This window comes from Drosophila pseudoobscura, chromosome X (assembly GCF_009870125.1).
Source record: "Drosophila pseudoobscura strain MV-25-SWS-2005 chromosome X, UCI_Dpse_MV25, whole genome shotgun sequence".
NCBI lineage: Eukaryota > Metazoa > Arthropoda > Insecta > Diptera > Drosophilidae > Drosophila > Drosophila pseudoobscura.
In genome coordinates, this window is record NC_046683.1 from 25,660,037 (window position 1) to 25,675,741 (window position 15,705).

At 43.4% G+C, this 15,705-nt stretch overlaps 1 pseudogene; it reads left to right on the forward strand.

Annotated features, from left to right (window-relative positions):
• Nucleotides 1-10,335: 10,335 nt before the first annotated feature.
• LOC6899604 (gamma-aminobutyric acid receptor alpha-like) lies at nucleotides 10,336-11,906 on the forward strand (annotated as a pseudogene).
• The last annotated feature ends 3,799 nt before the right edge of the window (nucleotides 11,907-15,705 follow it).

Genomic DNA, 15,705 nt, shown 5'->3' on the forward strand with positions numbered 1-15,705 from the left:
TTCTGGCTATAATAATTATACGATCTGGTTCAGATCTGGTTTTGCACTCTAGAAGATATAGTCATTCTCTGCGAGTCTGCGTTTTTAGTTTTCTCGTATCGTCGAAATTGTGGATGCCACAGATTTTCGCCCTTTGTGGGGGCGGAAGTTGGCGGGGCGAAGTTGTGAAATATTTTTGTAGCAGTGACATATTACAGAAATCTGGATCCAAAACATCGCTGCTCTAGCTCTTATAGCCTTTGAGCACTTGGCGCTAATAGGGACGCAAAGACGGACAGACAGACATGGCTCAATCGATTCGGCTATTGATGCACATCAAGAATATATATACTTTATGGGGTCGGAAACGATGCCTTCTGGACCTTACACACATTCACTTTTAATACTATACTATACTATACACTTTTAATAATATACTCCAATACTCATTTTGAGTATCGGATATAAAAAGGTGAAGTGCTCGCGACAAAAAAATTTGACAGGCCAAGCACTTCCTCGTCCGCCACGTTCAGGCCGTCGAATGAGCCGCTCTTTGATCAGCTCTCGGAAACAAATCGAAAAACATCCGCGTGTGCTTGAGGAATAAATAACAAGAAAACAATCAGTGCCTGTTGAGATATTCTATTGTAGCTCAGGGAGAACACAGATTTGGTGAGTGAGAGGAGAGATCCGTAGAAGATTGGTTTTAACGACAGTATGTTCTTAGCCCCATCGTACTCCGCGAGATTGACCCAAAGTGGTGGAATAATCAACTGGAGGCTTCCACTGGAAGTTCCAGCACGCAAGAGTATAGGCCTCTGGATAGAGGCCAGTGGATTCTCTAGAAAAGCACCGCCGCTGCGTCAAAGTAAGCTAATGTACGCAGCTGGCTGGGACTGGCAGTCAGATGAGGCGTTAGCCTCCAACGCGATATTAAACTAAACACTCCAGGACCTGCAAATGTATGCGGCCCACGTGATGCAGCAGAGGACCCTTCGTCGTTCGTCCTATACGTTTTACGCTGTAGCGAGCATATGTGAGCCAGCAGATGACCATGCATCGCTCTTCCTGCACAACCGTCTCTTCGATCGTCAGTAGTGTATGGCTTCCAAGCGAGCCTATGTGATGCCGCAAAGGACCATTCGTCGTTTTCACTGTACGATTTAGGCTGTGCACCCATTTAGCTTCGGTCTTCGTTAGCGTATGGCTGCCGACATAGCGTATGTGATGCAGCAGAGCACCATTCGTCGCTCTTCCAGCACATTTTAAGCTGCACGCTTGAATCTCCTCGATTTTCGTTCATATACGGTTTACACCGTCTTCAGAAAACAAGCAACTGTACCCTCGGATGGGTCAGGAAAGAATCCAATCCTGTAGCGGAATCTCTTCAAGAACGAAGTGTAGCCAAGAGTGTTGTCGTGTCAGAGTTAAGCCAGCTTAGTGTAATCGTGACTCGAGGTAACCGGAACTCTTGCACAGCCGAGGTAATGTTTGATAGTGGAAAAAGAAAAGGATGTAAAACTAATGTTCTGGGGAAAACCCTGATGTGAGTTTGCGATTCTTTAGAGGCAGACGCCACGTCTATCTTCTTGGGATAGGAAAGAAAAACCCATTGACATCCACTGTGAATATTGTTTCGGCAGAAGCCGTTAAACTCTCTGTTTGAGATGCCAAGCTGTTTTGGCACCTATGTGTTTCAAAAATGAAAAGAGATTTTGGGTTAAACTTTATAATTCGTATTTAATCTTGGTGGCTTAGCGGAAGCCGATTGCTTGCTATTGCCAGATAAACTTTATGCGAGATCGATATGCAACCAATGCGCAGAGGGGTTAGCATAGAACTAAACTATAGACGACGGCGTTAGATCAAAGTGACTGCCGAAGTGGCGGCAGCAGATCAAAGTAATTGCCGAAGTGGCGGCGGCAGAGAGCCCCTTTAGCGGGAGAGCGCAGCAGCTCTGCAGAAAGTCAACGCTTTACAACATAGGCGGCTCTCTCTGCTCATACAATAATAATGTTAAAGTTACGGTTATTATTCAGCGGCTGTCCCGAACATACTCCCCCCGTTGGGAGCTAGTCTCTCAACAGATTCCTTAAGGGGCAGCAAACAAAGCCGAGTGACGGCCCTCCTGATGTTTCCTGAGGATGTCTTCAGGTCAGCGACGCGACACACTCCGTCCTTGCCCAAAACGACATCGACCACTCTAGCCAGTGGCCAACGCATTGGTGGAAGATTTTCGTCCTTCACCAGAACGAGGTCGTTCTTGCAGATGTTTTGCGCGGGGGTATGCCACTTCGCGCGCTCTTGCAAAAGAGTGAGATACTCTTCGCGACAACGGCTCCAAAATATTTCTTGTAGTTGGGTGACCCGCTGCCAGCCATCCAGACGATTGTAGTTCAGCTTCGTTAGGTCAGGCTCGAGGATTTGCTCATGGGGGCCGCCTAAAAGCAGATGAGCAGGAGTCAAAACGTCTAAATCATCAGGATTTTCTGAAAGCGAGAGAAAAGGGCGAGAGTTAACAATTGCAGTGATCTGAAAGATCAAAGTGCGCAGCTCGTCGAAGCTAAGCACAGATGGTCCAACTGAGCGGTACAGGTGATATTTTGCGGTCTTCACGGCCGCTTCCCACAACCCGCCAAAATGCGGAGAGCGAGGTGGGATGAAACGCCAGTCGATCGAGTCAGCTAAGCAGGATTCGTGGACCTCCTTCATATGCGGTTCGCTCAGACAGAGCTTCTTTAGCTCCAGAAGCTCGTTCTTGGCCCCAACGAAGTTTGTCGCATTGTCCGACCAAATTTGAATTGGCCTTCCTCGAGTGGAAGTAAAACGCTTTAGTGCGCCTAGAAACGATGCGGTGGTCAAATCCTTTACGAGCTCCATGTGTATAGCCTTGGAAGTGAAGCAGATGAATACGCTAATGTAGCACTTGATCGGAGGCCTTGTGCGGATTTCTGATCGGTAGAAAAAAGGTCCACAGTAATCTACTCCAGTGACTTTAAAAGCTCGAGATCCTTCCAAACGTTCCTTAGGTAGGTCTCCCATGATGTGTTCGACCATGCGCGGCCTAGTCCTGAAGCATCTCACACATCTGCTGTCGACCCTTGACACTGCTTTAACACCTCCAATGGGCCAATATTCCAGCCGAATTTTGGATAGCAAGGCGCGAGGTCCGGCATGGAGGTTTCTTTCATGGTAATATCTTATCAGCGCAAAGGTAATGGAATGTCCCTTTGGCAGAATGAGCGGGTGCTGAGCGTCAAATCCTAGCGATGAGTTGCCAAGACGACCTCCAACTCTAAGTAGTCCAGAATGATCGATGAACGGGTTGAGCGAACTAATAGAACTGGATTTCATGACTTGACCATTGCGCCGAATCTCCTTTATGTCCATCCACAAATTTGCCAGCTGAATGTGTCGAATTAGAAGATGCGTTCCTTGCCGAATATCAGAAACGGTGAGTCCTGGATGCCTAAGACGATGTATAAATTTATGCATGTAGGCGAATGTGCGCTGCATGCGAAAGAATGAATTCGCAAATTTGCATCCGGACGTGAGATCGGCATTTGGAGACGTGATTAGCAATCCTCTCTTGCGAAGCTCCAAAGTTGCTATGTTGTTAGATGGAGATACAGGCCACTTATCCTTGGAGCCTAGCAAAAAGGATGGGCCGTGAAACCATAGCTCTGACTGGATAAGATGGTTGGGAAGCGAGCCTCTCGAGAGAATATCAGCAGGATTTAAAGACATAGCGCCATTCCATGGCTGCCGTCAACTCCTGAATTGATGCCACTCGATTTGCCACGAAAACTTGAAACTTAGCTGGCTCGTCCCTAATCCAAGATAATGCTGTTGACGAATCCGACCAGCAATAGAACCGACCTGTAAAGATTCCCATGTCCTTTACATTCTGCATGATTTTCGCAAGCAAATGGGCTCCACTTAATTCCAGCTTAGGAATCGATATAGTCTTTAGCGGCGCCACTCGCGACTTTGAGCACAAAACGTGGCTCGAAGACTGGGCTTCCCTGGACACGACATACACGCAAGCGCCATATGCTTCTAAGCTGGCATCACAGAATCCGTGAACTTCTGTAGCCACACTAGAACGAAGAACCAAGCGAGGAAATGAGATCCGAGAACTGCTTGCCAAACTATTTCTCAAGTCCATCCAAGTTGAATGCAACGCTGAGGGTAGGCTTTCATCCCAATCCAAATTTTCTCTCCAAAGCTGCTGAAGGAAGATTTTGCACCTGACAATGACTGGATTTATCAATCCAAGAGGGTCGTAGAACTGGCTTTGAGGTTGTGTCCAGTGCGGACAAGGCAAAAAGCAGCTGATCCGAAGCAGGGTCCCACGCTAAGCCGAGAGTTTTGGCTATGTCGCTTCCATCATTAAACTTTAAGAACTTCTCTATGTCATCTTCAGGGGTTCCCTCAAGTACTTCCTGGTGACTGGAGCACCATTTCCTAAGTCTAAAGTTACCACGGGACAGTAAAGCTGATGTTTGGTGCATCTTGTCCATGACCTGTGCGACCGAATTACCGCCCGAAATAAGGTCATCCACGTAAAACTCCTGCCGCAGAGCAGCTGAGCCAAGAGGGTAGGATTCACCCTCGTCGATGGCCAGCTGGTGCATTGCGCGGACCGTTAAAAATGATGCAGCCCTCGTCCCGTATGTGACGGTGTCTAATGTGTAGACTTGAACCTCGGACTCGATGGAATCTTGCCATAGGATTCACTGATACAAATTGTCGGGTGGAGACACTCGTACGCAGCGGTACATTTTACAAATGTCCCCAGTGAGAGTGACTGGATATGTTCGAAAGCGAATCAATATGTTAAACAATGCAGGCTGAATAACAGGGCCTGTCATCATCACATCATTTAGAGAATATCCAGTTGATGTAGCTGCGGATCCATCGAAAACGACACGGAGTTTTGTCGTCGTACTGTCCTCCTTTAGGACACAGTGATGAGGCAAGAAATATTTGCAGAGGCTACGGGAATCAGGGTTGACTTGGTGTATATGATACAAATCAATGTACTCCCTCATAAAAGCGGAATACCGCTCCTTGAGTGTAGGATTACGCTCCAGTTTTCGCTCCAGACTGATGAACCGTCGATAAGCCTGAGCATAAGATTCTCCTAAACGATCAGTATTGTTATTTAGCGGCAGACGAACTGCATACTCCCCGGAGGGCAACCGTGAAAGGTGGCTTACGAAATGTGCTTCACAATCGTCTTCTTCTTTGGTATTCAACCCAACCTCCACACAATTCTCGATTTCCCAAAACATACGAAGAGTTTTATCCAACCTTGCTTCCATCTCAGCTATCGAATCTGGACAATTGTGCGTGGCCAAAAGCGCCGAGCTTGATACCTTCTGTCCACCACCAGATACGATCCACCCAAGCCGGGTCTTCTGCAGAAGAGGCAGTCCATCGGTGAGTTTGATTTGCCCTACGCAGAGGAGATCATAAAAAACGCTCGCACCAATGAGAAGATCAACCCGTTGAGGATTGAAAAATGCAGGATCAGCGAGCTGAATGTTAGATGGAATACGCCAATCGGATACATTTACTGCCATACTTGGTTGAGAATCGGTAATCTTGGGGGCGATGATAGCAAGAAGCGTAGTTGTGTAAGCAGAGGTGCGAGAATGCATACAAATGCTTATGGTGGATCCCTCAGTAGAAACGCTGCTATCGCCCAGCCCAGACACAAGTGCAGACGATTGAGTTCTCCTAAGCTGAAGCTGCTGGGCGAACCTGGATGTGACGAGATGCAGCTGCGATCCTGAATCTAAGATGGCACGACAAGGAACTAAAACGCCAGACCGATTCTTCACGAGAACCACGGCTGTAGCCAGAAGCACAACATCAGAGTGAAGACCTTGGGCAGCAAGAGAGGTAGACGAAGGTAGAGACGAGCTGCTAGCAGAATTTTGAGCAACGGAAAGAGTGTCCGGTTGAACGGCCAGATCGGGAGGAGTAATTCCTGGGCAGCCTTGTGTTGTGGGTTGTATACTATCGAAGTGCAACAAACTATGATGCCTACCGCCGCATACTCGACATTTTCCACTATTGCATGCGCGGGTCCGGTGCCCCGGTTTTAGGCAATTGAAGCATAGGGAAAGCTTCTTCACTTCTTTGTGGCGCAGCAACGGTGAGAGATTTCCGAATATCTTGCACGAGTATATTCCATGGCCCGCTGAGTGGCAAAAGACGCATACAGACGGGTCGGCGGAAGAGTTGGAAGCTACAAACGTTTTCTTAACATGCGTATAGGAATGGTTTTTTCCCACCTGATCGCTACTAGCGTGTGTCGCTGTAGCATATTCCAATCGCTCCATTTTCTGGCAGCGTTGCTGCAAGAATTCGTAGAATTCCTCAGCTGTAGGTATAGCATCTGACGATGTGTGCTCCTCCCATTTGGTTTGCGTCTTCGAATCCAACTTCTGCAGCAGCATGTTGATAACCATGAATCCCGAAATCTCCTCAGCAGTTCCCAATGTCTGCAACGCTCGCATGTGTAAATTGACTGCATCCGAAAACTCCTGAAGCCTTTTAGCAGAAGGCGAGTCTACCCTCTTTAGCCCAAGAATCTTCTTGATGTGTGCCTGGAAAACAAGTCTTTTGTTATTAAAGTGTTTATTGAGTATATCCAGAGCCGCACGATAATTGGCACTGGAGAGCTCCAACGATCGAACCGAATCCAAAGCCGCATCAGCGAGGCAAGAGCAAAGGTGCTGGAATTTCTCGATGTCACTGAGATCCGCATCCGCTTCAATCACCGATTTGAACATTACCATAAAATCCGAAAACTCGGATCAGAAAACTAAGGCACCTTCAGCTCTGGAAGTCGCTGCTTGTGAGCCATGATGATGGTACTATGTCCGGAATGGCTTGGCAGAGTCGTAGAATGGGCAGCGGCGTGTGACTGGCTTACTTCAACAGCAGCCAGCAACTCAGCTTTCAACGATATGAAAAGAGTATCGAAGATTTCGCGCAGCTCACTCCCAATCTCGTTTTAATCGAGAGCCTCCAATTCATTATGGGCCTTATTAAATTCCTCTCGAATTTCTGCCAACATATCAAGGCGCACATCGACTTCCGCGGCGGTCAGCTTATCGATTTTATTCCCCGCGAAGGATTCGCCAAGCCTGTGCAATCGATCATATAATGACTGACTTTTACGCTTATACAGACTCAGTCTGGAATCAGCCACCACAATATTTCCGCCCGCGCCTGTATTCGGATCGGTGTCCATGTTAACCGTTGTGCAATTCGACACAACAACGGAAAATGAAATACCGCTTAAGCGACGATGTATAGACGCGAGAGCGAGAATGCAAGACACGAAAAGTCAAGAACCGCGGCTGCAGCTGCGCAGAGAATGAGAGATTCGAAGCTTAAAGTACCGGAATTTGTCTATAAATATTCCAGCCGCACTCTCACTGAATTTGCACTTTAAACTGTTTTTCAACGTGCACCCAAATGTATTTGTTGGTAGTTAAACTACCCAACAACAACATATTGCATAAAAAATAAGTGTTTTAACGGAACGCGATTAAGCAATGGTTTTATATCACGTCGGGGGGTCACCCATTGGTGACCAAGCTTTTTTGGCACCTATGTTTTTCAAAAATGAAAAGAGATTTTGGGTTAAACTTTATAATTCGTATTTAATCTTGGTGGCTTAGCGGAAGCAGATCAAAGTAATTGCCTAAGTGGCGGCGGCAGAGAGCCCCTTTAGCGGGAGAGCGCAGCAGCTCTGCAGAAAGTCAACGCTTTACAACATAGGCGGCTCTCTCATACAATAATAATGTTAAAGTTACGGTTATTATTCAGCGGCTGTCCCGAACACTCTCCTTTACGAGTTTCACATTTTGTTGTGACACGATCATGTTTATCGGCCTTAAAGCCATGCATTTGCCGTAAATTTAATAGAATTAAGAAAATTGAAAGTTCAGTAGATTAACTCGTTGGTAAAATGTAGTCGAATGAATTTTGGAAAAAAGAATTCTGTAGTCCTAAGAGAAACAAAACGATTTTTATATAAAAATTCTAGTTCACAGCTGCCTTTTCTACCATTTACGATATTATTCCATCGATTTAAGTTTGTATATGTAAGCCTCGATGTACCCCAAATATAAAAACGTTTAACACATGAAGCCTGAAAAAAAAAATTAGGAACGATTTTGAATATATAGGATGTAAGGAGCACCATGCCGTTATACCGTTATACCGTTATTTTGATTAGAATGTCATTGATAAATTAATAGGATATCTCTAACTGAACTCACGATGGTGCCCGCTTAGCCGAATGAAAATGTGGCCACTGGGAGACCCTGAAAAGATCCCAAGGAAGTGGTCATTGGTAGGGAGGGCTCAAGAGGGACACAAGGACATCTGTGATCCCAACTATTAGGGATTCTTGTATCTACCGATTCAGTATTTTACCGTTTTCTTGTCGACCGCACGTTTAAATCTTAGTATTTAATTTCTTATACCTGACTTTGCAGCAGCGGTTATCGAACGGTTCGCGCAAGACCACCACCCCTCAATACCGACGAGCTAGAGCTGAAATAACAGCTTGCCGCCATAGCCGTTCTTCGACCATCCCTAGTTTATATATCGTTGCATGTTACAAGATCTAGGTGCTCACTTTTAGCAATAGGCAAAGCCGGCCATGAAACTGTGTGTTAGAGAGAGATAGAGCGAGATAGAATGAAATTGTTTTCTTCATTCTGGCTATAATAATAATACGCTCCGGCTCAGATTATGACGCCTGGACGATATAGTCATCTAGTACGATTCTGCGTTTTACCCTTGCAACAATGACATATCACAGAAATCTGGATACAAAATATCGTTGCTCTAGCTCTTATAGTCTCAGAGCACTAGTCGCTCATAGGGACGAACAGACAGACAAGGCTTATTCAACTCGGCTAATGATGCTGATCAAGAATATATGTACTTTATGGGGTCGGAACGCTTCCTTCTGGACGTTACACACATCCACTTTTACCACAAATATGCCCCAATACAAGGCTCATTCAACTCGGCTAATGATGCTGATCAAGAATATATGTACTTTATGGGGTCGGAACGCTTCCTTCTGGACGTTACACACATCCATTTTTACCACAAATATGCCCCAATACTCATTTTGAGTATCGGGTATCATAAGATTGTGACGACCATCGAGCCGATTTACCTTTACCGTAAAGAGGGAGTTTTTTATCAGCAATGCACTTTCTCTGATTGTGATTTCTTATTTGAGAATTGGCTTAGAAAAAGCCAACTTGGCTGTGCAAGAAATATTTGTTCTTCTATCTCAGTGCTACAAGATTTACTTATATATAAGGCACTACTAACAAAAATTTGTTGAATCTTATACATGCACTAGCTGACCCGGCAAACGTTGTTTTTCTACTAGAAAACATTTTTTTAGTTCGGTAATAATAATTATCTACTATAAGTATGGGAGATTTACTATTCAATTATAAGATTACTTAACAATACATATTAATCTCTCAGCGCAATAGAGTGTACCATATTCTTGGTTAGTCCGTCTTTAGACAACACAAATAAACTGGATGGCTATTTACATTAATTGCTATTGGCTCAGATTGGCGCAATAAGCAAATAAAAAATTCACGAAATTCACGGTAGAGCCATTTCGGAGGAGTTTAGCAACAAAGACATAAAAAAAAGAACATACATAGGTACCCGAAGAGTGGCCTGAACGGGATAAAAACTGGATGTTGCCCGATGCGCACACCTAACCGATAAGCACATAAAATTTCACGAAAATCGGAAGAGCCATTTCGGAGGAGTTTATCAATATATTATACAGTTTAAGGTAAATATTTTTGAGGATGTTTTTATTTTATTTTAGTTCTCTGTTTTTTTTTTTATAATAAGATCATGTAAAAGAGAACCGACGAGCTCTTGAGGTATTTTCATAGAAGATTAAACGATAAGAACTTGTATGTATACGTTGTAGGTTTTTGCGAATGAACTTGAGCTGTAGAATCTGAGTACATATAAATGTTTTTTGGTATAATATAATATTTTCACAGCTTCTCAATATACATAAGTATACTTGAATGGCACTGCAGCCATAGTATACCGATTCTAAAAGAATCGAATGGGCTTTCTATAGTTCCAATAATAAAATCTGAGGGACTAGGAAACACGCCAATCATAACGTCCGAGTTAAAGGCAAGCAGAATTTACGAGTCTTTTCGTGTAAAACAGACTCCACCAGCTACGGTAACATTTAGTAAACATCGAAGTCTACCTCAAGAGAACGGAAAAAACCAATCACAATCTTCAAATCGAAATAGAATGGCGTGCTTGGTGTCTACTGATATTCTAAGCCGCAATATCTCTAACATTTTGGAAAACCTTCCTTAAACGCTATGAACAGTCACAACTTCCTACACATGGAAAGGGGATACCTACGGTGGTGCAAACCAATATACTTATACGTAGTATGGGTCCGGTGTCAGAGCGGGACATGGAATATTCAATGGATTGCTATTTTAGGCAGTATTGGCGAGATAAGCGGTTGAGTTTTGAGGGGCCAATTAAAAGTTTATCCTTGAGCATTAAGATGCTAGACAAAATCTGGCGACCAGACACTTACTTTTATAATGGAAAACATTCTCATATACACACAATTACTGTGCCAAACAAATTACTTCGACTTGGTCAAGACGGCGGAATCCTCTATTCGATGAGGTAAGTTACGTTTCAAGCGAGTATAATAGTCGCTTATGTCCATGTTTCTACACTGTTTCTTTTAGATTAACCATTAAAGCCACATGTCCCATGGAGCTGAAAAATTTTCCGATGGATAGACAGTCGTGTCCCCTTATATTTGGTAGCTGTTAGAATATTTTTCCAGTTCCATTTATATTATTTAATGCCCTATCCAGAATTGTAATATTTCACATGGCTATACGAACCAACAGCTAGTTTACGAATGGAAAGATCAAGATGATGCCGTGTCATTTGTCCCCGGAATGACTCTTAACCAATTTGATCTCATTAGCATGATGCACCGCAATTTCACGTCAACACGACGAGAGGGTGACTTTTCAGTTTTACAAGTAGCATTCAACCTCAAACGTCATACCGGATACTTTCTAATCCAAGTTAGTATTTTAACGTTTATACATACTATATATATAACAATGAATACTTTAAAGGTTTATGTGCCCTGCATTTTGATCGTGGTATTGTCTTGGGTATCATTTTGGATACATCGTGAGGCCACTAGCGACCGTGTCGGTCTCTGTGTAACAGCAGTTCTAACACTATCAACCATTAGTTTGGACTCACGGACTGACTTGCCAAAAGTCAAATATGCAACTGCCCTGGACTGGTTCCTTCTGATGAGTTTTCTCTATTGCATAGCCACTTTGCTAGAATTCGCGGGTGTTCATTATTTTACTAAACTTGGCAGTGGCGAAATACCACGTCTGGAAGAGCACTTGGAAAATATCAGGAAAACTAACATAGCACATGGCATTGAAGCCAACAAAAAAGTTAGTGACGAGGATATAGAAGATAATGGTAGCGATGAGGCCAGTGAGCAAATGAACTCACAGAATGATATTTGCGTTTGTTCGGAAAATGACACTCTTGAATTCGAATCTGCAGAATCATTACCAACAGCACTAGATGACACTGCTTTTCGTAAACGGAATGCCCTCACATGTCCTATCTTTACCGTAAGTTCATATATACATACATATTTATATATGAATATACTCTCTTAATTATTTAATACCGTTCTGCTGCTGCATTCTGTTAATGAATACATCTTTCCCAAGGCCTCTTCGCGTGGAGCCACCATGGAACGAACCACGCAAACGGAACCCCCCGTCATTTCGCGTATGCGACAGATATGACTCTGCCTCAAGAGTGACGACCAGTTCCGAAAACAGCGTGAGCGTGACGCGGCTGCAAAAAATACTGAACAAAGTCACAACGTAAGCTATGTAAACAGCGTTTCGCTAATCGACCGCTTCGCGCGCATTGCGTTTCCGATGTCATTTGTGCTTTTATACCCGATACTCAAAATGAGTATTGGGGTATATTAGATTTGTGGTGAAAATGGATGTGTGTAACGTCCAGAAGGAATCATTTCCGACCCCATAAAGTATATATATTCTTGATCAGCATCAATAGCCGAGTCGATTGAGCCATGTCTGTCTGTCCGTCTGTCCGTCCGTCCGTCTGTCCGTCCCTATTAGCGCCTAGTGCTCAAAGACTATAAGAGCTAGAGCAACGATGTTTTGTGTCCAGACTTCTGTGATATGTCACTGCTACAAAAATATTTCAAAACTTCGCCCCGCCCACTTCCGCTCCCACAAAGAATGTAAATCTGTGGCATCCGCAATTTTAAAGATATGAGAAAACCAAAAACGCAGAATCGTAGAGAATTTTCATATCTTTTAGTCCGCAGAATCTGAATTGGATCGAATTATTATTAAAGCTTGCATCAAGAAAACAATTTCATTTTTTCTCGCCCTGTCTCTCTCTAACACACACGCAGCATAGAAGGCTTTGCTTAGAGTAAAACATTAGCGCCTAGATCTCAGAGACTACAGAAGCTAGAGCAACCAAATTTGGTATCCACACTCCTAATATATTTTGGACCGAGACGAGTTCGTTTAAAAATTTCGCCACACCCCCCATCCGCCCCCGCAAAGGACGAAAATCTGGGGCAACCACAAATCTCAGAGACAATTAAGGCTAGAGTAACCAAATTTGGTATCCGCACTTCTGTTAGATCTCACTATAAAACGTATATCTCAGAATTTCGCCCCACCCGCTTCCGACCACACAAAGGACGAGAATCTGTTGCATCCACAATATTGCAGATACGAAAAAACAAAAAACGCAGAATCATAGATAATGATCATATCTATCCGGTTGCTGAATCTGGATCAGATCAGATCATTTTTATAGCCAAAGGGAACAAATCAATTTGCAGTGGCTACGCAGCGCCCGACGTCACGCTCAGACTGATTTTCTGTCTCTCTCGCACGCACTCTTTATCGTGTCGTTTAATATTAGCGGCGTCTGCCGGAGGAGAGCCATACTGACTTAGTATCGGGTATAAATGTAGAGTTGCGGTGTCCGGAGCAACTCACAACGTTCCCTATCGTTTGAATTAGAAAAACTCTTCTGATTTTTCATGGCCCCCGAGTGGACTGTAAATTTATAATAGGCAACAACAAAGTTGCAGTGACACAAAAAATTTTCGGTATATGCAAATATAATAGTTCCCCGCGTCGTGGTCTGTGTGTGTCAACCACCAATCAGTTTTCATAATATCATAGCGTCGGTCGCGCCAAACCCTAGTTTTTGTGCATAATTTGTGCTACCGCCGAGGGATGCTCTGCAATACTACAAGGAAAGTAACAGTTGGACTCAAAGATCCAAAAGAGGAATCAGAGGTATTTGTGCACAAAATTGAAAGCAGTGCAAAAGACGTCTCGATCTTTCTGTAAATTGTCTTGTGCTGAAAACATTGCACATCGCTTTCAATTCTAGGTACATACATCTATCATTTACAGCAATCACTGTCGCGTTTTCGCTTTTTCACCGCTGCTTTCGTTGTATTTGTTGGGAGAATTTTCGTTGCCGCTCTTGAGCGTATATAGGGTATATTATTATAGTATATGTAGGGTATATTATTTTTGAATTTTTTGAACAAATATTTTGTTCAAACATTTTACTTTAAAAAAATAAATAAATATAAATATAGTGGTTTGTTTCGTAAGTTCTACACAAGTATTATGGCTGAAAACAGTAAATCCATTCTTGAAGATTTAAAGATTAAGCTCAAAAGTCGAGTCGAGCAAGGGTCGATTCCTTTGCAATTACCGGAATTACATTGTAGATTATTTTGTTTGAATGCTTCAATTGAAAAGTCAAACCATTTGCAAGAGCAAATCGAGGAGATAACAGGTGATGATGCATAGGCAGCCGAATTGGAGAAGCTAACGATTTTAACGAAGGGAAAGGTAATGTCGCTTATCGCCGCCTATGATGCAACAAGCGTGACGAGGCCAGTGTCTTCTTCAGCCCCAACTCCTGCTGGAATTCCGAAACTGGCATTACCAAAATTTAGCGGTAAACATTCGGAGCTAATAAATTTCATTAGCCCTTTTGAGAGACTAGTCCATAGCGACAATAGCATACCGGAGATCGGAAAATGTAATCATTTGATTTCGTGCCTCTCTGATGAAGCATTAGAAACAATAAGGGCGTTCCAAGTCTGGCCTAAAATGGGTATATGACAACGAGTAATATTTCACGAATAATATTTTCACATTGTTCAATCTGCCGTCTCTAAGAAATCTAATCGATATTGATTCGTCGATTTACGGATCGTTACTATCGATCGGAGACAATACAAAACTTTCGAATGCAATGCTCATTCATCTTGTTTTGAACAGAGTCGACCCAGTGACGAAACAACAGTGGATTGAACAGCTTGTGAGAATTTGCCGCTTTGGTCCAACTTTGAGAACGTCTTGAATCGTCGATACCAGCATCTGTCTGCTGAAGAACCGGCGAAGCCAAGGCAGGAAAAAGTCATGCCAAGCAAGCAAAATAATATCAGTTTGTTTGCTTTTTCTCCCTCTTTCACCAACAGTAGAACTCAGCAAACTTGTAGCTATTGCAATTCAGGAGACCATGTAGTGTCAAATTGCCCTCCATTTTCTCGTCTCTCGGTTATGCAAAGGTTTGAGTTTGCCAAATCGGCATCCTTAATTATCTGCGAAAAGGCCACGCTGTTGTAAAACGCAAAGCCAATAAATGTCGAGTGTGCAACCGCTCACATCATACATTATTTCATCGATACACAGTGTCGGCTAATAGTCTCGCGATGCCAACAATCCAAGAGAGTACTTTTCCTCCGTCAAATCAGGATCAACCGTCCACGTCAAATGTTCTGCATGCAACATCGTTGGACAGGGTAATTTTTTCTACGTCGATCGTAAGTTTCCGAACTAAGAGCTTTGAACACATTTTGGCTAGAGCTCTGCTTGACTCCGGATGTCGAAATAATATTATTACCGCTCTGGACCGCTCAGCGCTTACAGATCCGTAGAAAGGAGTCTTGTATTAACTTGCTTTGAATTAATGAATCTAATTCTCAAGTAAAGGATAAAAGACACACAGTGGAGAAGTCGCGAATAAATAGTAGTGAGTTCTCCTTTGATTTTTGAATCCTGAAATCATATTCAGGTTTTCACCCTGACTAGTCAGTGAATGTGACTGACTGGCGAATCCCAGACAACCTACCACTGGCAGATCCCTATTTCTACAAGCCACAAACCTTTCCAACTCTTTAAAAAAGTCTTCTTGGCTAAGTTGTTTCGGAAAGATATGTTTCTGCTCCCCAAATTAAAAATAGTTTGAGTTTGCAGTGAAGAGCTGCTATTGTCTATCGATAGGACCTTGCAAAAGTTTTGGTCACTGGAAGAAATTCCTTCTACCAAGAAAATTGCCACACGTCATGTAACTCTTTTGAGGATGCTAAACAGCGGTTTTTGCCGCTTGAAAGAATATTGTATCGTTACCCTGGGTTGAAGAAAATGTACTTGGAATTCATGGCGTGTACCTCTCCATAGGTCATATGTCTCCTACTGACAATATTATTCCGTCTACTCCACCCTACGTTATTCCACA